Source organism: Paroedura picta, chromosome 18 (genome assembly GCF_049243985.1).
Source record: "Paroedura picta isolate Pp20150507F chromosome 18, Ppicta_v3.0, whole genome shotgun sequence".
Classification (NCBI taxonomy): Eukaryota; Metazoa; Chordata; class Lepidosauria; order Squamata; family Gekkonidae; genus Paroedura; species Paroedura picta.
Window position 1 is genome coordinate 15,944,353 of NC_135386.1, and position 26,030 is coordinate 15,970,382.

The 26,030-nt window shown below is 49.0% G+C and overlaps 1 long non-coding RNA gene across 8 annotated transcripts in view; it reads left to right on the forward strand.

The window, feature by feature from the left end:
• Positions 1-26,030, forward strand: part of LOC143827649 (uncharacterized) — an 89,874-nt gene that overhangs the window by 6,115 nt on the left and 57,729 nt on the right. For 6 of the 8 annotated variants that reach the window (XR_013227375.1, XR_013227372.1, XR_013227373.1 and 3 more), the window contains 2 exons: positions 12,631-12,672; positions 13,625-13,799. This is a non-coding gene — a long non-coding RNA (uncharacterized LOC143827649). Of the gene's footprint in view, positions 1-12,630; positions 12,673-13,624; positions 13,800-18,120; positions 18,168-24,771; positions 25,158-26,030 lie in introns of all 8 variants that reach the window. The other 2 variants (XR_013227376.1, XR_013227377.1) reach the window with 2 other exon arrangements.

Here is a 26,030-nt window from a genome sequence, read left to right on the forward strand (position 1 = left end):
GGTGATTAAAAGGTTCATCGCTTCCCTCTTCCCCCCTCTTTTTGGCGCAAAGTTTCCCTCCTCTGGTCTTAAAAGAGGGAATTAGCTCCAGCCCCCCACAGGAGAGCTAATTGCATGTTTACAGGGTCTAATGAATTTTACCAATGGGTTTCACCCACCTCAGACAATGCTGGCGAACTCGAAAAGCAGGTCTAAATACTTTCTGCAGCAGAGGGAGGCGAACCAGGCCCGGTATTGATCAAGGGAAGGGGAGGGGGGGAGGGAAGGGGAGGGGGGAAAAGGGGGACTTCTTGACAGGCCAAGACCTCCGAAAGGACTCTGGCTTGGCTCTGCAGGGTGTCGAAGACCACAGAGCATGGGTGTGAGAGTGTGTGTGTGTATGTGGGGAAAAACACAATGCTTAATAATGCTGAACGTTTGGATCCGGCCCCCTCTCTCCTCCCCGCGAAGGAATACATGTACCCGAAGCATCCAGACCAGCTATTGGGGGTCCTGGCGGCGCAGACACGATTGAGACCACACTGTGGATCCTTCACTTTTAAGGCGCTTTACACGTTTCTCTCCCGCGCTGCGAAAGCACGTTGGAAGAAGTGCATGACCCGGCCAGTGTGGCTTGGGCCCAGCTCTCTTTAAGATTCATATGGACTCCCTCCCTGTCCTACAGACGTGCCCCCCTGCCGGGAAGAGCTCTTTTTGGGGTGGGGGTCGCGGGAAGGGGAGACTCGGCGGCCGGTCGTCCTTTCCCCCCCACCCAGGCCGTCCAACCTGAGATTATGATTGCCTCGCACCCCACTCCCAGCGTCTCCCGTGGTCCAGCTGGGAGACCAGAGGAGCGCTCCGGTGGGGAAGAGGGGGGGGCGTTTGTGGGGAGGGCTCGCGCTGGGAGGCAGGGGTGTGTGTGGAAATTCAGCGGGCTACAAATTATTTCAGTCTCCGAGCCCGGTGTAAACTCCCTCTGCCCTCCCCGCGCGTGCGTGTGCTTTCCAAAGTTTGACTGAAGTTTTGAGGACTGTCCAGGCTCGGCTCTGGAAGGGGTCAGAGGTGAGGGGCTATTTTGACCCACGTTGGCCGTCTCTTCCCCTGGACAGCCCGCGTTCTGAGGAGTGCCCCCCTCCTGAACAAAGCAGGAAGCCGGCTCATAAATATATATATGTCCGCACCCTCACACACACACACACGCGCGCGTTTATAAAACAAAGATGACCCCCCTCGCCCCTCCCAAGCAAGCAATACCCAGGGAAGCCCGGGAGATTCTCCTCTCTCCCCTCGGCGCAGTCCTTCCAAGGAGCGTGGGGGGGGGGGCTTTGTCTTGGAGAAAGGGGTGGGTGGGTGTGAAAGGGACGGACAGAGACGGTCCGGCCAATCGATTTTTTCCCTTGTCCTCGCCGGCTTCGCGGATCAGCGCCTCTCAATGAGCGCATAGGTGCTCTTTCAACCACAAAACTTGCGCGACGGTGGCTGCCTGTAGTCCTGCGAGGTGCAATAAATGCGGGGCAGATCCCACACTCACACACACACAGAGCCTTACCTCTTCCACCCCCGCCCACCCCTTCCCCTGTGCAAGGAAGACCACTAATTAAATTGTTTGATCCGAGCAGCCGACAGGCCTGTTTAGTATAAAGAAAGATTCTAGGGGATCAGGGGAGACGTCTAACCACGCAGAGGGTCCTTTCCGCAGAGGGGGGGGCTTCTTCTGTGTGTCCCCCCTCTCCCCTATGGCCATTTCACCTGGCTGGAAGAAAGGGATTCTCTCGCCTTCTTTTTTTAAGAGGCCAAAGACACCCCCGCCCCACCCAGCCAAATCTTGAAGACACCTGCCAGTTTGTTTAGCTTGTAGAAAGAGCCAAAATAAAATAATAATACTACACACATATATATTTTAAAGGCCTGTCTAAGGAGAACAACGGAGGGCGGAAGAGTTTCGTCCCTTTTGTTTGGGGCCCCCAAACACAAAGCGATGTGCCTTCACACGACCGACCGTGGCTCTTCGGGCCAAGGCACTTCGGGAGAGCAGGAGGCTGCCAAGGAGCTGTGCAAGCACCTAGGCGCTTTATTTATGTTTGTTTTTAGACGTGCATTTCCTTCTGCCGTTCCAGACGCACATCTGTCACTTGGGAATCTCTCTGTATAGGGGGGGGGACGAATATGGGAATTTGGCGACCCAGACAGGAATAGTAAACCCCCGGGAGTAAGGGTGAGGCGTATGGGACACGATCCTGCCGACGCGTAGGCATTTTAAGAATGTAAGGTTAGGCATGTGCCTCCGGGTATAAACGCCATGGGGTTTACTCCCGGGTAAACCAGCTTGGACAGGCAATTCTAGTAGCACTCGCTGATATTTTTCTAAGAGGAGGTGGAAAATCTGGGCACTGGGGGGCATAGAGGGGAGTAAAGACGTGAGTTCACACGACCCTTCCCGGGGTTTCTGAGAACGGAGGCCTGGCGCTTCTAGGGGTTCACGTGGATTGGGGCCATTCAGCAAAGCCAAAGGGGTCGATTAATCGCGTATAGGCGGCTTGCCCTGCTGGCCTGGCTTCACACGGCAGCTGGCACACGAGCGCCAGAGGTGTACGCTTCATGCTCGGGTGTAATGCCCCAAGGATTCACCAAACACGTATGCCGAGGATTGGGATCGGTCTCCCTGCAAGAGGTGAGACCGAACCGGGGCCAGAGAGAGAGAGAGAAAGCGTGAGTGAGTGAGAAAACTCTGGAGAAGAAGGAAGGAAGATGAATTGTCCAGGATAAAGACAGGCAGGCAGGCAGTGTATAAAGACACGTGTTCGGGAAGTCCATTTATCACTCTGCACTTAAAAGCGCGGTTTCTGCGTCCGATGTGCGCTCCTCTCGTTCCCCCCCGCAGGGCTGGCCGGCTCCCCCGCTCGTGCGAGCGCATTGATTGCCGCTGGAAATACGGCATCGGCGGCGGCGGCGGCGGCGGGAGGAGGGCGAGCAAAAGGGATCGCAGCCGGCGCGCCTCTTGCCTCCCGAGCAGCCGTCCCTCTCTGGAAGTTTGACGCCGGCTCGAAAGCCGTCCCGGCCGCGGCGGCGGGGGACTCCACCTGGGCCGGAGCTGCGGGGAGTTAATAACCAATCAATCAATGCATCCAGTTGATTAATTAATCAATCAATCAAAGCATCTTTCCCTTCGCCCCCCCCCCTATCCGCATCGCTTGGAACACGACACGCGTGACCGCGGACAGGAGCGTCCAGCAAATCTCGTGGACGATTCCCCCGCAGCATAGGGAAGCCAGGAATCGGCTCAAGGGAGAAAAGCGCTTGGCGTCAAACGCCGTTCTCTCCCCTGACACGCGGAGATTCCCCAGGCAGACGCGCGCACGTCGGAAGGCGGCCAGGGAGAGGGCAATTGCCCGTCCCGTGTCAAACGGGCAGAAACAATGTTCCCGTGTACATCGGCGCGTGCGAAAGAGTCTTGGGCAATTTCTTCGGGTCTGGATTTGGCCCGGGGAAAGGGGATCCCCCGGCGCGCTTGTCTGATCTCTCCGCCGCGTCGATCCCGCGGGATTCAGCGGCGCTTACTCCCGAGGAAACGCGGCCTGGCCTGCAAAGCGCCGCTCAGCCCGGTCGGAGCAAGGGAGGGGGAAGCGAGCCCCCTGCCCGGACCACCACGCCCGCCTGGCCTCTCGACTTCGGGGCCGGGGCTAGCGATCCGCCAGAGGCGGCGGCGCGATCCCGACGCCGAATGTGGATCCAATCCCACCGGAATAGCCGGGGGACTCGAACGGGTTTTATTTGGGGGGGGGGGTAAACGGCAAAGGTGGGAGCAGAGGGAGGGAGGGAGCGGTGCGGGCGAAGTCATTTTATCACCATCAGCGTGTATAAAGACAGGAGCGCACTGGCCGCGGGAGGGTTTTAAGCTGTGTCCGCAGCAGGGATGAAAAGAGTTCGCGAAATCGATCCGGAAGGTGATTAGGGACTGCCGGAGTGCAGAGAGAGCGAGAGAGCGAGAGTTGCCCCCTTCACTCTCACTGGATCCCCCCCTTCCGTCATCTTAAATTTTCTCCTCTCGGCCCTGGCCAAAGCGGCGAACTAGTCTATGCGGGTTGCGGGTGTCAATTTCACCTTCGCTTGGGGGGGGGGGGGTAGGGCGGGAGTTGCCTTCGCTGGTTCTTGACCATGTATGGCAGGGGGGGGGGGTTCTAAGAAACCAGCAGGGTGTGAGAGAGGAGAGAGAGAAAGATGTAGGGAAAAGAGAGAGGGGTCGGGGTCCACACCTGGAGGTCGCCAAGTGAGCCACGAGGCTGGGGGGAGCATGCAGAAAGCCTCCCCCCACACCCCCCTTCATGGGCCCCCTGCCCACATTTGAGCAAGAGGTGGGAAGGGGATGTCTGCCTGTTTAAAGCTTTTGGGGTAACGGAGCAGGTGATCAGGAGAGCGCCTGGAGCCCCTCAAAGTGGCCGGGCTATCGGTTTTTAAGGGGGGTGGGTTTCGACAGACACATATGGGTGATTTGGGGCCGGTGGTTTGGTCCCTTTTGCCCCTCTTGGGTTCCCCGTTTCACCCCTGGCTCAAGGAGCCCAGAAGGAGCGTTTGTGCAGATACCGAAATGCAAAATTTATTTTTTAAAGAGCAGATTTGGGTTCGAATTAAGGAGTCCAGAGATCCCCATGGAAGGGGAGCCCCCTCTGGCCAAGCCTAAACTAAAAGCCCCAGCAATGCAGGGGACACAACCCATGTCTAAAGTCCCCCTCCCCTCCCAGCTGTCCCCAAGAACCAACTTTGGAGTTAGGCATCAGTTGATCCCCAGTCAAACTTGGCTAGGCAATTTGAGGGGGGACGGCGCAGTTTGAATTTCAGCCCTGGAGTCAGCTGCAAAGGAATCTAAATTCTTGGAAGGATCCCCCTGGAATGATCCCCCTGGTTTCAGAGACCAGTCCGGGTGTGTGTCAGAGGAGAGGTGAGGGGACAGGATCCCCCCTGCCCCTACAATCTTAAAACCTCTTCGCCCTTCTAGCAGATGAAGGAGGGGTAGGGCTGGATTGGGGCCTACCATTATAATGGTCTTACTCACCTGCAAGGGAGAAGTTCTCTTTATTCGAGGGGAGTAACCTTACCTGTTAGGAAACCGTGTCATTTATCTATGGCAGGCCCATATTTATTGGACTCTGTGAATTCACCGAGGAGTTAAGTGAAGTGGATGCTAATAGATCAGCCTCAAACCTTTTATAAACTCATTGTCAAGGAGAATAGTCTTTTTGGCCTGCATCTGTATGTGTGTGGGTATTTTTAAAAAGCAGGTTCTACCCCCCCCACCCCCAATCCTTCCAATATACTCTTAACTACATATTTAACTAGTTTGCTCCTCTCTGGAAAAGAGAGGTCACTCCACAATGAAAGGCTGATCTGGAAATAAATTACATTATATGCACATTTTATCCGCAAAGCAGAGTCTTTTTGGGGAACCTGAGACTGATCCAGTCCTTACGTGGGCTTCAGGTATTCTTAGTACTGTCTTCAAAAGCCAAATTGCCCCCCAACAGCTTTGAAATCCTAAGTGGATACAGCATTTCTCCCTGTGTTCTCCCCCCTCCCTTCTTCCCCTTAAAATGTTGTCATATTGTTGAACTGTAAAATTGCAAGGGGTGCTTCTGTCTCCACCAGCATCCCCTATGGATGCTTAGCACCCTTGATGAATTCAAAATGGCGTTTTATCATTTTCCGTGGCTTAGGTGAGCTTGTAGCTAAACAAAGATGCAGCATTTAGGGTTCAGGGGAAACCTGCCTTGGTCCATACGGAAGAGGCATTGAGAAGAAATTGCTGGAGGAATTTAGCCGATGAATTGATTCAAAATGATGCAGCCTCTTACCACCCCTTGTGGCTTGTTCATTTTACTTTAAAATCTCCCCAGAAATATTTTAGGTGTCCGAGGTTTCCTCAACTACATTAAGAACTCTTCTCAAACCAGGGTCCAATTCTGCCAGCCATAAGCATTTTTAAAGGACCCCCCTGTTTCGTCCTTCCTTACAGTGGCCCCAACTTTCATAGCAAAGGTGAATCCGGTGCTGTTTCTTTTAAAAATATTACTTTAATTCCCCTCATCCCTAAATGGTCTTGCCTGTTTGACTGAGGCACATTGGAGGGAGACGGTAATGTGTGGAAATATTAAAGTTAGATTCTGTAACAAGAAAGAATGAGGTATCAGACTTTGTGGGGTGAAGTGGCATTTTTGAGTCTCTGACAAGGTGGTTGTGAAATTCATTTCTAGAAAAATAAGTTTGGAATGCCAGTTGCAGGCCTGCTTCTTCCAGATTTGGGGGTTCTTAAAATCTCCCCCCTGTGTGATAATCCCATAACCGCTATATGTGTGTGCGTCTATATGTGTGTGTAAAATATAAAAATCACTGCCTAATGAAATAATTTAGAATTGATTCAAAACTGACCCCTTTTGCATCAACAAATGAATTGATCAATGCTGTCATTTGTAGATTATGCAAAAGTCAAAAGACTTCGCTGAAGATAGCTTGTAAAAAAAACTTGTAATGTAATAATGCAAATATATATATAAAAATACATGCATGCAAATATATAGGAAAATTTGCATGAAACTCTGCATTGGTTAAAATGGGCCCTCTCGGCTGGTCAACCGATTTAATATTTAAATCAGTGTGCCCTTTCACGCTCATATATATTAAGAAAAAGAATAATAAAATACCCCACAGATAAATACGCTCTGCTTGGTTTCTACTGTTTCCAGCTCAGATTCCGAAAGGTTTCACTATGGATTGGGGGTACAGCCCAAGTGGAAAATTCTCCTGTCCGTTGAAATGAACCCGAGAAGCTCTCTTTCCCCTTAATGCCTACCATTTGGAAAGTTCCCTTTGCCACCATTTTCCCTGACCATTCTCAGTATCTGCCTTGTTCTGGTGACCCACATCAGAGCTGCTGTTTTAGGATAGTTCATATCAAGTTATGGGATATAAATAACAAAGCTCTCTTGCGGGGCGATTGGAGGGTCTTATAAGAGGCTCTCTTATACCAGAATGAGCATGTCCTTTTAAGTTTTTGTGTCCTCCCTGGTCTAAGGACAAAAACACATTTCATTTAAAGGGCAAATATAGCTGGCATGAAAAGCTACAGGTGTCTCAAACCGTGTACCCTGACAACCTCCACGGCCTAATTTGGCCCACGCGTTTAATTTCAAAAGCACCTTAATAGTGTCCGATGAAAGCATCCGTTTCTTTGGCTTATTTTCAGGTCCAGAAAAGCGTGGGGGCGCTTCGACAGCAGCATTTGAAAACTTGGTTGTTTTGAAAATAAAAGCTTGGTCGTCGGGGGGGGGGGGGGCAAGATGCAATTCCTTTTATGATTTCCTCCGCCTTTTAATAGCTCTCAGTTTTAGTCCCCCAAAGAATTTATTTATTTTTTAAATCAGGGAGTGTGTGGTTCCTGCCGTGTTTATCTGAATAATAAAACGAGACGAAACCATACCCCCGGTTGAAGGAAAGTAGGGCGAATGTTGAATATGGTTCATATTACGGACTCTTTGACCTCTCCGCTGTTGACTGCAAGGTGTCAGATGTTTGCCGCTCGCTGTATGTAAGGCAAAGAAGCCGGCTCTCTGTTCGACTTAACTTTCTGGGCCGCGCTTATCTGAGTGGCATGACTTCGGTGACATATGTTCTGCAATGTCGGCCTCCAGAACTGGAGGCTGATTAAAAAGTCCCGGGTAACGCAGCTCTCTGAAGCCAGAGCACAGAGGCCTTGCTCGGTCTCTTTCAAAGGGTCTTCTTCTCTCAAGGAATCCTAGCCTGACTGCCAAATTATTGCAGCGGGCATGGAGGCATTACTGGTGGTGGAAGGTGCCACCAGGTCTCAGCCAACGTCTGGCGACCCCCGCAGGTTTTTCGGGTCAAGAGTTGAGCAGAGGTATTTGGCCATTGGCTTCCTCTGTGTAGCAACCTTATCTACCTTGGTGGTCTCCCATCCAAGTATGATCCAGGGCTGACCCTACTTAATTCTGAGATCCGATGAGATCTAACGAGCCGTCCAAGGCAGGGCAGAGAGGAACAGAGATAGTTGTCCATTGGCTGTTTCTACATAGCAACCTCTCATCCAAGTCCTAACCAGGTACGACCTTCCTTAGCTTCTAAGATTTGATGGGATTCGGCAAGACTGGGCCTTCCAGGTCAGGGTGGAGCTATTTCTACTGGTTATTTATTCATGGCCCCAGATTTATACCCTTCTTTTTGTCCCCAATAGGGACCCTGTGTGGCTTACAACATAGTCCTTTCTCCCAACCTCCCTTACATCTTTTCCACAAGAACTTTGCCAGGTGAGTAGGTTGAGAGAGCAAATCAGCTACAACCGTCCAGCCATGGTTCCATGGTTGAATGAGGATTTGAACCCAGGCCTTGACTGACACTCTAACTGCTATGCCACAATAGCTTTTGAAGGCACCTTAAGAGGAAGCAGAGAGCCAGCTTGGCGTGAGAACCAGCTTCTTAATTTATTATTTAATATTATTTGTTAATTCCACTTCCACCCTGCTGCTCTTGTGACTGGCTTGTGGCAGCTAACAATCCGAGTAAAGCCACATTAAAACCCATCATAAAACCCCTTAAAGCAACAACAGCAACAACAACAACAACAACAACAACAACAGCAACAACAAGAAGCCAGTCCAGTTGGCAACTGCTAACTCTTCCCATCTCCTTGCTCATACAGACAGGGGGGGATTAGAGGAGCCACCTAGATCTTAATCAGTGAAAATAAGGAAAAATAAGGAGGGGAGCCCATATCTTAACTACTCCGGCCTCAACCAAAGGCCTGGCGGAAGAGATCTGTCTTGCAGGCCCTGTGGAAAATTGAAAGCTCCGTCAGGGCCCTCAGCTCTCCCAGGAGCTCATTCTACCAGGGCCTATTCTGCACACAATAGATAATGCGCTTTCAATGCACTTTCGATTTTCCTGTTCTGCACGGGTAAATCCAGCTGCCAAAGCACATTGAAAGTGCATTATCCTTTGTGTGCAGAATGGGCCCTGGTTAGGGCCAGGACTGAAAAGGCCCTGGACTTGGTTCAGGCCAGGCAAGCTTCCCTCGAGCCAGGGACTATCAGTAAATAAGCTCCATGGAGCGCAGCATTCTGCAGGGCCAATGAGGCAAGCGGTCCCTCAGAAAAGTGGGGACCTGATTGTGGATGGCCTTGAGGGTTAAAACCAAAACTTTGAACCTGATCCAGACCAGCAACCAATACAACTGCCTCAGCACTGGCTGGAGGAGGGCCTCCAAGATGTGCCGGTGAGGACCCTGGCAACTGCATTGGTGTAGTGGTTAAAAACAGCGGCTTCTAATCTGGAAAACCAGGTTTGAATCCCCACTCCTCCTCCTCCACATACAGCCAGCTGGGTGACCTTGGGCCACTCACAGTTCTTTCAGAGCTCTCTCAGCCACACACACTTCACAGGATGTCTGTTGTGGGGAAAGGAAGGGAAGGGGGTTGTAAGTTGCTTTGAGACTCCCTTGGGTAGTAAAAGAGTGGGATATAGAAAAAGCCAGTTCTCCTCCTCCTCTAATCTGGAGAACCACGTTCAATTCCCCTCTCCTCCACATGCAGCTGGCAGGGTGATCTTGGACTGGTCCCAGTTCTCTCAGAGCTCTCTCAACCCTACCTATCTCACATGGTGTCTGTTGTGGGGAGAGGGAGGGAAGGCTGTGGGTGGGCAGGTGAGTTTCTGCATTATGCAGGGGGTTGGACTAGATGACCCGGGTGTCGCTACCAATTCCAGGATTCTATGATTCTAAGGTGATTCTATGATACTCCTTCAGGTAGAAAAATGGGAGGTAGAATAAAGCCAGTTCTTCTTCCTCCTCCTTTCCAGGGGAGAGATGGCCAGCTGGTGGCCCACAAAGGTAATCCAATCCGGCAAGGCAATTTTACTGGGTCCCCAATGAGAAGACGGTGTTTGACCCATTTTCACTCCTCTGGAATGGGAAAGGACAGAAAGGCGCGGAAAGATCCTAGGAAGCTGAATGCTGCTTTGCTCCTTTGCATTTTATCTGTTCCACGTAGCCCTGGACTGGACGGCCCAAGGCAGCTTGATCTCCTCAGATTTTTCAAGCCAAGCTGGCTCAGCCCTGGCCTTAGGGCTACTATGTTGAGAAAGTCACTGGTAAGCTACTCCTGTTGGTCTCTTGCCACGAGTTATCTGTTTGGGTCCATATCTGGAGGCAGTTTGGTGTTTTGGGTCCATAACTAGGAGGCTCTCTTTGACTCCTTACGCCAGGACTTTGGGGCAGGGCATCTCCGATTCAATCCCTGGAATCTCCATGATTGGAACAAGCAGGGGGAGATGTAGAAGACCTGTTTGAGACCTTGGAGAGCCACTGCCATGGCGTTGTGGTAGCCCATCTTTCCCCAACCCTTTGACCATGAAGAACCCCCTGAAATCTTTTTCAGGCTTCAGGAAACCTGGAAGTGGGGAGATGCCCCTTCAAAGAAGTGAGATGCCAGTCAATCATTGTCCATTTCCAATGTGGAGTAAGGGACAAGACCAGTAGAGAAACAGCGGATGTGGGCCCCAGAGGTATACAGGGATGTCAGTGGCCACCCAAATGTCTGGGAAAGGTTGCAGAACCCCGGTAGTACAACATCAGCCACACATGAAGGCTGTCCTGGGTTCAACCCCCAGCATCCCAACTTAAAGGGTGATGTGAAAGACCTCGGTGGCCACTCCAAGCACTGGCCTCAAGGTAAACTGACTTCGGCCCACTATTAGCAAGAATTAGGAAACTCTGTGTGCAACATCTCTGTCCCCCCTCCCCGCCCATTATATTCTTCTCATTTACGTTAGCTCAGGGAAGAGTCTCTATTGTTTTATCCTAACACCAGCTCTGTGAGGTAGGCTGGTCTGAAGTGCAATAATCAGCCTCCCGGAAGACTCCCCCTCTCCGTCCCCCTTCAACTGAACAGTTCTCAGGATCCCTAGGGCAATCCGGCCCCCTCCCCAAACGGCTCCCACCAGCTTCTCTGGCTGCTATATCTGAATGGCAGCGTCTGAAGGGGAAGACATCCCCCCCCTTAACATCCGCACCCCTGCCGATCAACTCTTACGGTTTGGTTTGTGGGTAGGGGGTTCGTCTCCGTGCATAAGCCAAAGGATGCTGTGGGACAGGGTCTCTCAGGGCAGCGCCCATACCGAAGGCCTCACCCGCCGGATGCCCGAGCCGTTGAGATCTCTGCAGTCTGTAAACAGAAGGCAAATCGACAAGGAGACAAAATATCAGGATTATGACAGGGCAATGAGTCAAGATTATAGAGAATTCGGTGGTTTTTTTCCGGGGGGAGGCGAGCGGTGGTCCAAATTAGGAGGAACACAATGGCGTTTTCATCCCTCTTCCCTCTCCTTTCTCCGTACTCACAGTATTGTCCCCCCCCCTCTTTTTTTGATATTTCTTCCCTCCCGCCTCTCTTTTCTACTATCTGCCTTTGTGCCTTCAGGGGCAGTGAAAGAAGACTGCCGATTGGAGATTGGTTTCGGAGTTAGCTTTGCTGATGATGGATTACCATGTCAATCTAAACAGCATAGGATTAATTTGTTTCAATGATTTCTCTTTAGGCTGGACGCCAGCGCTTTTTCTGTTGCTCTCCCTTCCTTTCTATCTCTCTCCTTGCTCTTCAGAAGGAGGAGGAGGAGGGAGGGGGAAAAAGAAATATCTCTCTACCCACTACCCAAACCCTTTTGATACCACTACTTCCCCCCCCCCACACACACTTTTTAAGGAGACCATAATAGAACTAGACAAGTTAGGAGTTAGTCTGCCGTTGAATCTCAGGTTGGCGTGTTTTTTATCTCGCTCGCCGAGGCCCGAGCCTCCTGTCACTCACATTAAAATGAAATTGGATCCAACATTTATTCAATAAATACTTCTCTTGTAGGTATTCCAGAGCCGAGTGCTTTTGACACATAAGGACTTAATTTGTCTCGGATAAGAAGTTATTAATATGGTACATTTACGCTTGCCACCTACAATAAGGTCATTGAGATCTTTTCACGCAATTCAGGGAAAGAGTTTGAGGGTACTTGAGAGGAATGCAAAGTTTGCAAGGTGTTCTTAGGGGGGGCATGCTGGGGGTGGGGGGGCTGCAACTATGTGTGTGTGTGGGGGGGAAGGCCTAGATTGTAGAGCTACTTCTGAGTGGCTCTGGTCGGTATTCTCTGGCCGGTTTCATGTGCAGAATGCTGCTTTGAAACTTCATTTTCCCATCTGTGAAATGTGAACAATTGTGATTCGGAGTTCTGAGAGGGTCCTTTTTTATATGAAAACGAGAATGTTGCCTTTTCTCTAAAATACCATTAAAAACGTTGTGTTGGTTTCACGTGATAGCCAACGCTCTTAAGCAGAGCTACGCTTTACTAAATCCATCGAAACCAAAGAGTTTGCAAAGGGGGCAAAGTCTGAATTGGATTGCTCCGCAAATCTCTCCCCCCTACCCCCCCCACCCCCCCGGTCTGCAAAGTTTGATGAAGACCTCTGGACCTTACTCAACTCTGCTTACTGTGGTTTCCTCCCAGGAAAGGGTTCTTACTTAAGATGGCACGGATTGTCTTCAACGTCAGGTCAGGTCTTTATGACAAATTATGACTAAGTAAAATTTAATTCTTTCTTTTTAGGCACCCCAAGTGGAAGGAGGAAGTCCACGCACGTGACTTTAAGTATGTGGTTCAGTAAAGGTAGTGGAGGGGTAATAGGGGAAAATTCATGCCGTCTGTCTGTCTGTCATCCATCTCACACTCAACCTCTCTGTCTGTCTGTCTTTCGTACCTCAAAGCATTTCGTCCTGCCTTGCACAATTTATCTTGGTCACTTCCCCAACAGTCCTTCAAGGTCCCTTTGCATGATCAGGCCCACAGTGGGTTGAGGTTTGTACTGCACTGCCCACTGAAGTTATGACCGAAGCAGAATTAGAACTCGCTCCTTCCCGGTTAACAGCTCCGTCTCTTGTGGTACCTTTCTGAGCAGAATTATTTGCTCATTTAATGAGCATTTAATGTTTAGTATCCATTTTACTCAATGAAAGGACTCAAATCATAATAACAACGCCCTTTTGCTGGACCTCCAGAGGAACTGGTTGGCCGCACTGTGAGATAGGATGCTGGACTGGATGGGCCCTCCCTGGTCTGATCCAGCAGGGCTCTTCTTCTGTTCTCAGTAATTATTACAACCAACTCAAGGATGAACCCAAGACCATGGGCAGCTTACAAAAGACGGGGGGGGGGGGGAAATCAGTTTAAATAAAACAAAGAAGAAAGCCCCAAAACTTAGAAGGGGATATATCTACCTATGTCAGCCATTTAACTGCTGATGGTGCAGATAAAACCTTTGCATTTCATAAACAAGGATACCATACAAATGTACTTGCTACTTTTAAGCCACTTTTAGTCTTGAAAGTACGGCATTCTTGACGACCAGCCTGCAAAGTAGGCCAGTATCGTTTTCCCTCACACTGCAAATGGGAACGGCTAGAGAGGGAATGCACGGACCACCTAAGATTCTGCAGGATACTCATGGCAGATTCCAGAATTTGCCCTGGGGGCCATTTTGGACCACCGTTCTTTCTCTTCGCCTCTAACCTGCACCAAAGAAACATCTCTGCATTTGTTTCAGGAGTTCCGGAGGAGAGTGCTAATAGAAGAGGCCAAGGGATGGATCCACCCATCCTCTAGAGCCAGGAGAAGGAGCCACAAAACGTTCGAGGGACCGTTTTCAAAATCTCCCGGCTGAGGGTCTTCCCCAACTAACTGCGGAACATGTCCCAACTCTGTAAACACATTTGAAAAAGGTAAAGCTTTTGTAGGCCTGCGAATGTGTGCATATTTGAGGCACGTCTGTACAGGGTATGTGAATCAAGTCTCCATGCTGGTGGAAAGACCATCAGTTTTGTTCTTTATGAAGGTTGGTCTGTTCTTAGCGATGAGGTGAGTTTGGGAACAATTCCACAGCGACCTGCGTTTTATCCTCCCCCCCCCCACGGGTATTTCTTTCCAATTTATACTGAACATCTTCCCCCAGTCGGGACCCAAAGTGGTTTCCATTTTATCCTCACAACAATCCTGCAAGGTAGGCTATGCTGTGTGGTGGCTCAAAGTCACACGCTGAGAGTTCAGGGTGGAACCCAACCTGGCTAGCCCGGGCAATGGGTGGCAGTTCTTCCAAGGAACATGAAGGGCCATAACGCGGAAACAGGAAATGGGAAACCACCTTCCAACTTCCCTGCCTGGTATTTGGATTGGAACCTCCAAGAACTGGGGTGATAGTTCTTCCAAGGAATGCTAGGGGTCATGGAGGCAGGTCATGGCAACACCTCCAAATGTCCCTGGCTACATGGCCCATGCCAGGGGATAAATAATAAATCAAATAAACTAAATGGGGATTCAAACCTGGGTCTTCTAGATCCCAGTCCAACGTTCTAACCACAGCTCCATGCTGGCTCTACTGCAGATGAAGATACAGAAGAGACACAAAGACAAAAGCTACGGGGCGGGGTGTGAGGTGCAGCTTCCAAAGGACACGGCCCAGTTCCCATTCCATGTTTTGATTCCCCTCCAACAAACAAAAAAAACTCCAAATGACCCCATTTAAATTCTGCGAGCTCTTTGGCAAAAACACACACGGCCATTTTGCACCCATCTTGTTTGCCCACCTCAACGATCCCGGTGCATAATCTGTCTTTCAATACGATTGGTCTAATTTGGCTGAGCCGTATTTGTTCATGCCTTGGAAGCTAATATAAAGACAACAAAAAAAAGGGGGGGGAATCCCTCGAGCTGTGGAGGAGTCAGCTGAGCGGCCGCATTAGCCTCCGGTTTCGTTCTGGAGTGGAATCGGGGAGCTCAAGTGGGCGTTTGCCCAACGTGTGCTTTAAAAACAAAAAAGGGATAGGAAGGAAAGGGCTTGAATTCCCAGCACTCCTCCCAACCAAAGGGGCATGATAGACTGAGGACTGGAATTATGCATGGGGTAGGTAGTCAAAGTGAAGGAGAGAGAGTGAGAGAGAGAGTAGAATATTCCTGTGTAATACTAGATTGTGGGAGTGAAGAAGAAGAGTTTTTTTTTTTTGGAACCCACTTTTCACTTCCAAAAAGAGTCAAAGTGACTCACTATTGCCTTCCCTTCCTCTCTCCCTAACAGATTCTCTGCGAGATGGGTGGGGTGGCAAGAGTTCTGAGAGAACTGCTCTGTGAGAACAGCTCTATCAGGACTGTCCCAAGGTCTGTAGTACTGTAGTACTGACCAATTTGGGATTCAGCTCTGAGAGCAGTTTAACACAGACAGGAGAATTGGGGAAAGTTGGCAAGGATGAGTGGGTAATTAGACAGAGACTTCTATTTGGACCCAAAAAAGGTCACCCCAAAAGGGCAGTTATAGCCCAGGGTCACCCAGGTGGCTGCATGTGGAGGAGGAGTGAGGAATCAAACCTGGCTCACCAGATTAGAAGCTGCTGCTTTTAACCTCTCCTCCACACTGACTCTCAAGAACTGACTAGGTTTTTATACTCCACTTTTCACTTCCTGAAGGAGTCTCAAAGCAGCTTGTAATCACTTTCCCTTCCTCTCTCCACAACAGACACCCAGTGAGGTTGAGGGGGGCTGAGAGAACTCTGACTGAACTGCTCTGTGAGAACAGCTCTAACAGGACTGTGATTAGCTGAAGTTCACCCAGCTGGCTGCTTGTGGAGGAGCAGGGAATCAAACCACTTCACTACTACACTACCACACCAAGTTGATTCCCCTGAAGTTGATGGGCAACCGTTTCAGAACTAAGGGAAATACTTTTTTACGCACTGCATAATTAAATGGCGGGATGTATGTAGCGATGGCCACAAGCAGAGGTGGCTTTTAAAGAGGGTTTGATGGATTAATGGAGGAGAGATCCTTCAGCAGTGACATCCTAGCCTGTTCCTGTGGCATGACCCTGGTATTCCTTGGAGGTCACCCTTCCAAGTGCATGACTCTGCTTAACTTCCAAGATCTGATGGGATCGGGCTCACCTGGGAAATCCAGGTTGGGTCTTTAACTGACTCTTAAGATCTCCCAAGGCAGTTTCTAACCACACCGGACCAGGTATCTCTGCACTCTTCAAAGCTAACTCATTGTTTGACTGGGTAGAAAAATCATCCTCTTATTAGAAGATCTATCCCCTTTTTTTGGGTCCAATTACCCACTCATCCTTGCCAACTTTCCCCAGTTCTCCTGTCTGTGTTAAACTGCTCTCAGAGCTGAATCCTAAATTGGTCAGTACTACATTCTTCTCAGCTAAGGCTGAAATCAGACTGAATCCTCCCCAGCATCCAATTCAGAAGCTCAGCTGATGCTAACTGATCCAATCTCTTGGACAGCCTATTACTCAAAGCTCTCTGTTATTGTGAAGCATTAACCCTTCACAGTCCTTCAGCTGTTTGTATAGCACACCTAAGCTTCTAAAAAGTGCAGTCCTGACTGGGTAGCCTCCATTTGCAACTCTGTTATAGGTCTAAACTTGATCACTTTCAAAAGCTTAATATGTTTTGGTCTTTTTAAAGGGGCGGGGAAGCAAGCAAAAACTCATAATTAAAGTGCAGAAAGACTTAAAGAAACAAACAAAATAAAACAGTGCCACACAGTTTCCTGTATGAGTGAAGCTTGAAACGAGGGCCTCTCCTGATCCCTGGCGACGTTTGGGAGTGTTTCAGATGTAGGGCCTAGCTGGAGACACCTACTGAAATGTGTCTGAGGAAGATTAATAGGACTTGTCAGTGTTGGGAAAGCTCGGCTTTGCGGTAAATTTCTACCAGCAGAAGATGAATTACCGATGAATGCCACGTTATCAACGCTATCACTATCATTCGACACTAAATCAAATTGGGCAGTTATCTGCAATCAGAATTTCGCCCCCCCCCCTTTTTAAGAAAACACACACACACACACATCCCAACCAGGCAATGCACACCTTTTGGCTTAAGCCCTTTAAAATATAGAAACACGTGGCAGGGGGACAATTCTCTCTCTGCGCCTGAGCCTGAAACACAAGGGCTAGTTTGTAAAGCTCTTAATACATGAAAGAGTTCCTTTCAGAGATACCACTTCAAGGCGACAGAGCGACACAGAGAGACCTTGTCAGATAACATGCAATTTCACTCGTCCCAGTAATTTTAACTTCCCCAAACAGATTTTTGCCCGTCTCCTGCCAAACACACACACACACACACACACACACACACACACACACACACACAAAATCCCACAGCTCTTCCATTCATTTCAAGGCTTGCTAAAAAAGAGCCCGGCTCAATCGGACCGAGGATCTATTTTGTCCACTATTTGGCCTCCGATGCTGGCCAGCTGGGGGGAAGATGGTAGTGACCAAACAAAAGCCTGTTTGCTTATCACCAATAGGTGGTGCATAAAGGTGAGTTGCCAAGTTCCAGGCGGGCCATGGGGACCTCCTAGAATTTACTTCTTTATTTATAATTGGGTTTATAGGATGGCCCCTCTAGGGCCAGCCGTCTCAGGGTGCCGTACAGCCATTGAAAACCAGCGTGAAATGAAACAATGATCATTAAGAAATCTCATAGCAGCCGGCACCCCTGGCTACCGGGCCTCTTCATGTGGCTCACCATATTATGGTCCCAGATTATTTGCCACATTCAGGATGTTACGAGGGAGAGTGCTTCATGGGCAGTGTGTGTTTGTGTGGAGGTTTCGTAGATGTTTTGGGTAGCCTGACCTCAACGAAATGGCTGCTGGAAGAGCTCTGTTTCACAGCCCCTGAGGAACTGCATAAGCACTGGCAGGACCTGCATCTCCTCCAGAAGCTCTTCCTACCAGGTAGGGGCATACCAGCAGCTCTGGCAGGGGCTCATGGGTATTGTGGTCCATGAACATCTGGAGAGCCACAGTTTGGCCAGCCCCCCATGACTTTATGCCCAGTTGAGGCCCTTCCCTTCCCCTCCCCAAACCTTCAGGCTCCACCTCAAATCTCCAGGAATTTCTCAGTTTGGGGTTGGCAGCCATCCAAGTTCCACGATTATCGGAGATGGAAAATCCTGCCCCTCCACTTTCTTCAACCCTTACATCGTTTTAGAATCCTGTACCATGTTGCTCTTTTATCATCTTTTTTTCTAGACAGGAAAGTCCTCGGTTCTCCTCCCGAGAAAGGGGTCCACATTTAAGTAAGTGGCTTGCCTAATTCCAAACTTTCCCCACACCGTGACATCTGCAACCTGAGTCATGCACACTATTCCAACTGAGGCCACAGCATGGATCTCTACAAGCACATTGCAGTCCTGGCCGTCTTGTTTCCAATCCTTTAATTTTATTTTGAAATAAATGATGGCTAACAGGTAGACCCTTCCTTCCTCACAAACCCCATGCCAGAATCTGTCACTAGCAGTAAACAAACGCAGGTATACACGGAAACGCAAGAGAAATGTGCTCCCTTCAAAAGAAAACTGTTTTGGTTTATTTCCAAGATCTCATTCTGTCACTCGGTGGACAGTTAGGACCAAGAGATACGCCCCCAAGTCGCCTAATGCTCCCTCCGAAATTTTAAAAGCCTCCAAGCTGCAATGAAGGATAGGACTTCAGGTGCAGCTTCAGAGCACGAGCCATGGGCCATGATCCATGGCATCGATTTGGAGAGCATGATGCTGCAATCTGTATTTATTACAACCACACCCTGATGTGTCTATAACAGGGGTAGTCAACCTGTGGTCCACCAGATGTCCATGGACTATAATTCCCATGAGCCCCGTTTTCTGGCAGAGGCTCATGGGAATTGTAGTCCATGGACATCTGGAGGACCAGAGGTTGCCTACCCCTGGTCTATAACTCAATTGACCAGATTTATTGACTCTAATGGGTCCCGAATAAGAAAAACCTGTGCTCTTTATCTCCCCTTTCCTGCCCCCAAGAGCTCACCCCCCCTGCATATTTGTCGGGCTTCAGCGGGCCTTGTCTGGGTTTAATCACAGCCCAGGGCGCAGGGAGAAAATGTGCGTTATTAAGCAATATAAATATTTTCAGAAGCAATCAAAGGATCGAAAGATTGATTCAACATGTACACCGGACATAATTAAAAACAGATTCTTTCTAATGAGGACTCCTGCAGCACAAAGGCAAGCTGCCCCCGTATCGCAAGCCGCTGGTCGCGATCTTCATAGCATTGGAAGGCCTTCTCAAGAGAACCTGTGTATTCACTGCCCAAGCCATAGAATCCTAGAATCCTAGAGTTGGAAGGGATCTCCTGGGTCATCTAGTCCAACCCCCTGCACTATGCAGGACACTCATATCCGAATCGCTCATCCACTGTCACCTGCCACCCCCTTGAGCCTTCCCAGAATCAGCCTCCCCATCAGGTGGCTCTCCAGCCTCGGTCACAGGTGAAGATTCACTGCATTTTAATTGTACATTTGAACTTTGGTCTGAATGACCATAAATAAAACTTAGTGTTTTCCTGGTGGTCCTAGTGCAACACCTTAACTGGGCTGCTTGGAGATGCCTAAATGTCTCACTGAAGTTGATGACCGACTTAGACCCTTTAGAAAAATGCCCTCCTGAAGAATCCCACTGTACAGATTCCGCAGGGCACTAAAAGTGCGGTAGCTTTAAGAGATAAAGAAAGGATGAGAATTCTACCCTCCTAAACCAACTAACTTCAGTGGGTTTAGCACTTTGTTCAGGATTGATTCAAGTGGATGGCACTTTGAATGGCACCTTGAAGATCAACAAGATTTCATTCATTCATTCATTCATTCATTCATTCATTCATTCATTCATTCATTCATTCATTCATTCATTCACATCCCACTGTTCTCAGTACAGCTGGCTCATGGTGGATCACAACAAAAATTGCATAAAGCCAATAAAATAATTAACCACCCCCCTTACCACCGTCCACACAATGACCCACAGCTCACCATCACCCCCCGCCACCCCCCAAACCTATACCCGGGGCCATGACAAGAAGGCATTTCAATTCAACAGCCAAGCTTTGTTCAGGATTGTACTTCTTGCCCACCGACCCTGGCACTCCAAAGAACCTCTCTGTTTGCTAGTCATATCTCGAAACCGGTGGGTGGTTGCATTCCCATTTGGTGTTTTCAAGAAATGCTCCGAAAAGAGTCTAGGTCGCCACCAAAAAGCATAATGTATAACAAGTTGACTGGAAAGAGAGAGAGAGAGAGACAGACACAGAGAGAGAGATTCACAGGCTACTGTGGGGAAAAGACAGGTAAAGCTTGGAGATTTTCCGATCTGTTCCACCCATCTGCAGCTCAGCTCCTAAAGCAAATTGGAGATTCCCTCCAAACCAGCAGTGGACGAGAGCTTGCAAGGACAAGTTTGGCTTTGTTGTGGAGGGTAGGGCATTATTTGCTGAAGGTTTTTCTTCTTCTCTCTTTTTTTTTTTTGATATACATTCTAAATTAGGCCTGTGAAGGCCGGCTTCATCTTTAATTCATCCCCCTCCACTGAAAGAGATTAGCCATGTCTCGCACGCAGACCGTCGTATGGTGCTGACCTCATCAAGTATGGCCTGAAATTAATTAGCCTCATTCATTCCAAATGGGGGGGGGGGGAAAGGATCATGGAGCCGCCTTGCTGGAGATGACCACCGCAAATGGCACGCCGCGGATTTAGAAGTTCCTTCCCCTGCATTTTAAAAGCATGTAGATTAACATACTTTCCAGCCCTGGCAATATCTCCAAATTAGAAATAGGACGATGTGGGCAGGCGGGCAGTGGGTGGGTTGGTGGGTGGGTGGGAGAGAGATCCCTTTGTTACACGCAGGGATTGTGCATGACAATTGTGCATGGCTGACTCATAGGGTTGCCAGCTCCAGGCAGGGAAATTCCTGGAGGTTTGTGGGAGTGGAGCCTGAGATGGGCGGGGCTAGACAACAGTCCTTAACAAGGTTTAATGCAACAGAGTCCCCCCTCCCAAGCAGCCATTTTCTCCAGGGGAACAGATCTCTGGCATCTGGGAATCAGTCGTAATTCTGAGAAATCTCCAGGCACCATGTGGAAGCTGGCAACCCTAATTGCCCATGATCCTCTTGCTGTACAAGCAATGTGATACGGGCAGAGGCAGGACGTGCATTTGGTACAGATGCTTACCTTTGGTACATGTGCATGAGAACCCTGGAAAACTCAGAGGTTATTTCATGTGAAATTCCTCCATTGATACTGTTCCAACTGTTGGCATAGTTTCAGTATGCAAAAGGGGGACTGTTTGTAGAAGAAGAAACGACTTTGTAAAGAGCAAGGGGGTAGTCCTAACAGTCTGACGGTCATCAAGGCAGAAGTGAGCTCTACGGAGCTGGAAGTCTTCCATTGACTCAGTGGAGATTATTTGAAAAATACAAGGAAGATCCTGATCTAAGTATGCATAATTCACTCCTCCGTTCTGGGCCTTCATGGTGCTTCCTCCTGGCCAAGTCAGTGGCCCATGGATCAATTTCCTGATAAACTAGATGGCCATTCTGCCACTTACTTGGCAACCCTAAAATTGGGTGACTCATCTTGAAGGAGATTGACAAGCTTGTGGCAAAGCAATGATGTGATGTCCATGTGATTCACCTGATCTTCTCACCAGGTTATATTTTTTTTAGTCTCCTCCATCACTGAGACCATGGAAGGAGAAAAGATAACTCCAAGATGGGTCCCGACTCACAGTCATCAGAACATAAGAAGAGCCCTCCTGTGTGAGACCAGGGGTCCATTGAGTCTAGCATCTTGTCTCACACGGTGGCCAACCAGTTCCTCTGGAAGGCCAACAACAGAGCACAGAGGTTGAGGCCTCCATAAGAAGATAAGTGGGGCCCTACTGGATCAGACCAGTGGTCCATCTAGTCCAGCATCTTGTCTCACACGGTGGCCAACCACTTATTCTGGAGGGCCAACAACAGGGCATAGATGCCGAGGACTTCATAAGAACATCAGAAGAGCCCAGAGGTCCATCTAGACCAGCGTCCTGTCTCACACAGTGGTCAACCGGTTCCTCTGGAGGGCCAACAAGAGGGCACAGAGCCCACGGCCTTCATAAGAACATCAGAAGAGCCCAGAGGTCCATCTAGACCAGTGTCCTCTCTCACAGTGGTCAACCGGTTCCTCTGGAGGGCCAACAAGAGGGCACAGAGCCCACGGCCTTCATAAGAACATCAGAAGAGCCCTGCTGAGTTTGACCAGAGTTCCTCGTAGTCCAGCATCGTGTCCTACATAGTGGACAACCAGTTTGAAGATCTAACAACAGGGCATAAGAAATGAGACCTTCCCTTGATGTCGCCTCCTGGCACTGCTACTCAGAGATTTACTGCCTCTGAATGTAGAGGTTCTCTTTCATCACCAGAGCTAGTTATGCCTGATGAATCTATCCTCCATGCGCAGTCCAATCCCTTTTAAAAGCCATCCGTGCCTGTGGCCATCACTACGTCCTCAGACCCCACCTGGATCTTGGCAGCTCTCTGTGTCCTTCCAGAATAACGGGGGGGGGGGGGAGCCGTTCTAACGTGAAAGGGATGCCAAGAAAGGAGCAAATATACGGTGCGTGTAACAGCCAAGGGAACGGTGAGCGCATTTCTAAACACTCGATAAAACAAGAGAGACATGTAAAGTCAACAGATTTCTCTTTCGTTTTTTGTTCTGTTCCTCTCCCCCTCCAATTGCAATCACCACCGTGATCTGCGTGCCTTTTAGAAAGGCCTTGCAAAATTATCAGAAACCCAAACTGTCCCGGGCATCTCTGCTTTAACGCATGCAGGTATTCCAGCATGACCCCCATTTATCATGTGGCTACAGCTTAAACAGTAACTTGTGATTGATAAAGAAAACCTCACCAAGGAGGCGAGGAAGAATAGCTCCGAGAAACTCATTCGAGGGACTTTGCCATCGTGGGCCAGAACAAGCTTGTACAAATATTAGCCAGGAAACACAGCTCTTTCTTTCCGACGGAGGGACTGTTTTGTTTTGGAGTTTGCAAAAGTTTGTTTGCTCACCGCTGCAACTATGCATTAGCAGTCTGAAAAGCCACTGGGTTTTTCCTTTCTTTTTCTTTTAAAAACTATCCATCTTTCTAGAATTGTCATTTCCACATTGTGTTTTAGGGACCCAGGGCGGACCCGCAGTCAAATAAGGGCTAGGGGATTGCTTTAGGAATCAGGGAGAGAGGTCCCCATTCGACCCTGGAGCTCCCTGGGTGACCTTGAATTGGCTCAGCTACCCTGCACAGTTGTTGTGAAGATAAAACATAGGAGAGAAGGATTAAGTTGGCTGCCCTCAGCTCCTTGGGGTGGGGGCAGGGGGAGGATAGGATTAAAAAATGAGATAAGTTTCAATGGAAAGGTCCTGAGCAATTCCTCCAAAAATGGCAGAACTGTTCTCAGTTTTTCTCTCCAGTGCCTGTCCTTTTGGTCTTCAAGAAATGTGGATGCACAGGGAAGCTTGCTCCAGAGGTGGCAGAACCATGGCTCTCCAGATGCCCATGGACTACAATTACCATGAGCCCCTGCCAGCATGGCCGATTGGCAGGGGTTCATAGGGATCGTAGTCTGCAGACATCTGGAAAGGCATAGTTTGGCTCCCCCCCTGACTTATGCCCAGAATGAAATCAGGTGGGGCGCTGTGTGGGTCTGAAGCAGCAGAACCAAGTTGGACTCCAGGGGTACCTTTGAGACCCACCACAAATACACAATACAGCTTGGATGTTCTTCACGGTGCCCCTGGACCCAAATTTGGTTCTTCTGGGACAGAGTCACTGCTGTTGTCGGGCCTTAAGACCCAAATTGTTTCCCTGATATTTAAAAATATAACGGTGACACCCCAACATCTCTACATCCTCTTCCTTGAATTTGTTGGCTCGATCACATCACTTGGAAGATCCTAAACGTGTCATCCACTGGGATGGGAATCAGGGAAGGCACTTGGAGATGGGGGGGGGGGCAAAAGCTTACGGGATGTACTTTTCTCTCTTCGCTCGGTGGGTGGAAAGGACAATGCGTTGCAGCTTAGTTGAGACTGGTCAATTCCAGGCTGAGAAATCCCTGGAGATTTGGGGGCAGTGCCTGTGGAGGGTGGAATCTGGGGCAGGAGGGGGGCTTTATGGGGCCACGAGGCCATACATCTCACCCTTCCAAGAGGCCATTTTCTTGAGGTGGTCTGATCTCAGTTACCTGAGCCAGCATGGCGTGGTGGTCAAGAGCGTCTCAGCAGGAGAACCTGGTCTGATTCCCCACTCCTCCTCCGCATGCAGCCCTCTGAGGGACTTTGGGCTAGTCACAATCTTGTCAGAGCTGTTCTTGCAGAACAGTTCTCTTAGGGCTCTCTCAGACCCACCTGCCTTGCAGGGCGTCTGTTGTGGGGAGAGGAAGGGAGAGGTGTTTGTAAGCTACTTGGGGACTCCTTCAGGGTGTGAAAAGTGGGGGCACACAAACCTAGCTCTTTTTCTACCAGGAGATCTCCAGAGTTTAGCAAACCCAACTTGTGAATGTGTCATCACCCTGAGTGTGTCACATACAGAGAGAGAGAGAAAGAAGAGGAACTTCTGTGCTGTACTGTACCAGTGATCTCTCTACTCCTGTATTCTGCAGAATTAATTGTTTAACAGTGAAGTCCAAAGCAGGCCTTACTCAGAATCCCGCTGGCCTTTTCACTAGCTTTTATATCAAGCTAGGAGTTCTCCTTCCCTCTCTCTCTCTTTCAAAAAGTCCTAATTGCTGACAGCAACTCTCCGATTGCTACACAAAGAACAGAACTCAAAATAGCTCTCAATGCTTCTGAACAGATTCCGGATCAGGAGCGACTTTGTGCCTCCCAGTTCCCGCCCCGTGCATTATTTGAAAACAATCCCAGGTTCTTTAGAACCAGAAAGCCTGTTTGCCCATCTGGACGTCTCCAAGTTTTCAGAGCAGCCTGGCTGGATTTCTTCGCTGGACGGAGAATACCTCGCCAGGCATTTCTGGCACTGCCCTGAAACAAACCAGATTCGTGGCTGCAGCAAGGCATGATGGGAGTGGTAGTTGGCAAAGAGCTCGCAGCGAAATCTAACAGGCGAGAAGACGGGAGAGGAAAAAACGATGTGGCCGTTTGCAAAGGATTTTGAACTAATAATGAAGTTCACGAGACTGAGGTCAGCCTTGTGCTGTGGATTTCCAGACTCTGGGAAAACAGGTAAATATTCCCATGCCGTAGACCTTTATTTCCCTCGGAAGGTCTGTCGTTTATTCAATTGAAACCTGGTGGAATTTCATTGACTATTAGCCATGTTAATGGCAAATCCATTTTCAGATGTTGGCTTTCATCAATACGTACTGAGAAGGGGGGAGTGGAAAAAAAAGAAAATCTCCAGGGGATAAAAGTCCATTTGAAAGAGAGAGAGAGGGAGAGAAATCTACATTTTAATGAAAATATTTTCAAGCCATTTCAAATAAGAGTGCGCGAGGAATAATTACAAAAGTTTGGAAAGAAAGAACATTAGCTTTGATAGCTTTCTCCTCTGTGAAGCAATTAAAATGAGCCATTTTTCAAATACTAAGCAGAAAATTACTAATGGACAGACTTTAAAAAAAAAGAGAAGAAGCTTTCATTTCAGTCTCTTGTCCTTTATTCTGCTGAAAAAAAAGAAGAAGAGGAGGAAGAAAGAAAGGGGAAAATAAGGTGGTTTGCAGCTAGATTAGTGCATAAAGGAGTCACTGACTAGATGTCATAAAAACTACGGCAGCGTAGAGTGAGGGAGATTAACAGTTAGATCTAAATCACCAGCAGTCCAGTTAATAGCAATGTCTAATTAAAGAACGTATTATGAGTCTGTAATGTTGATTTGATGGAGGAAAAAGAAAAAACAACCTTCCACTTTGGAATTTTACATTGTAAGTAGTTGGTTGTGAAGTCTTCCGTGCATGTCTGGGGATCCCCCAGGAAAAAGGCGGTTCAGCTCTTAACATCCTACATGGCTGGTGGGTTTGGAAGTGTCAAAAGAACCCACTTTTGATCTGGCCACATCAGGTAAGGACCACAGAAGACATGAACACATGTCTATCAACA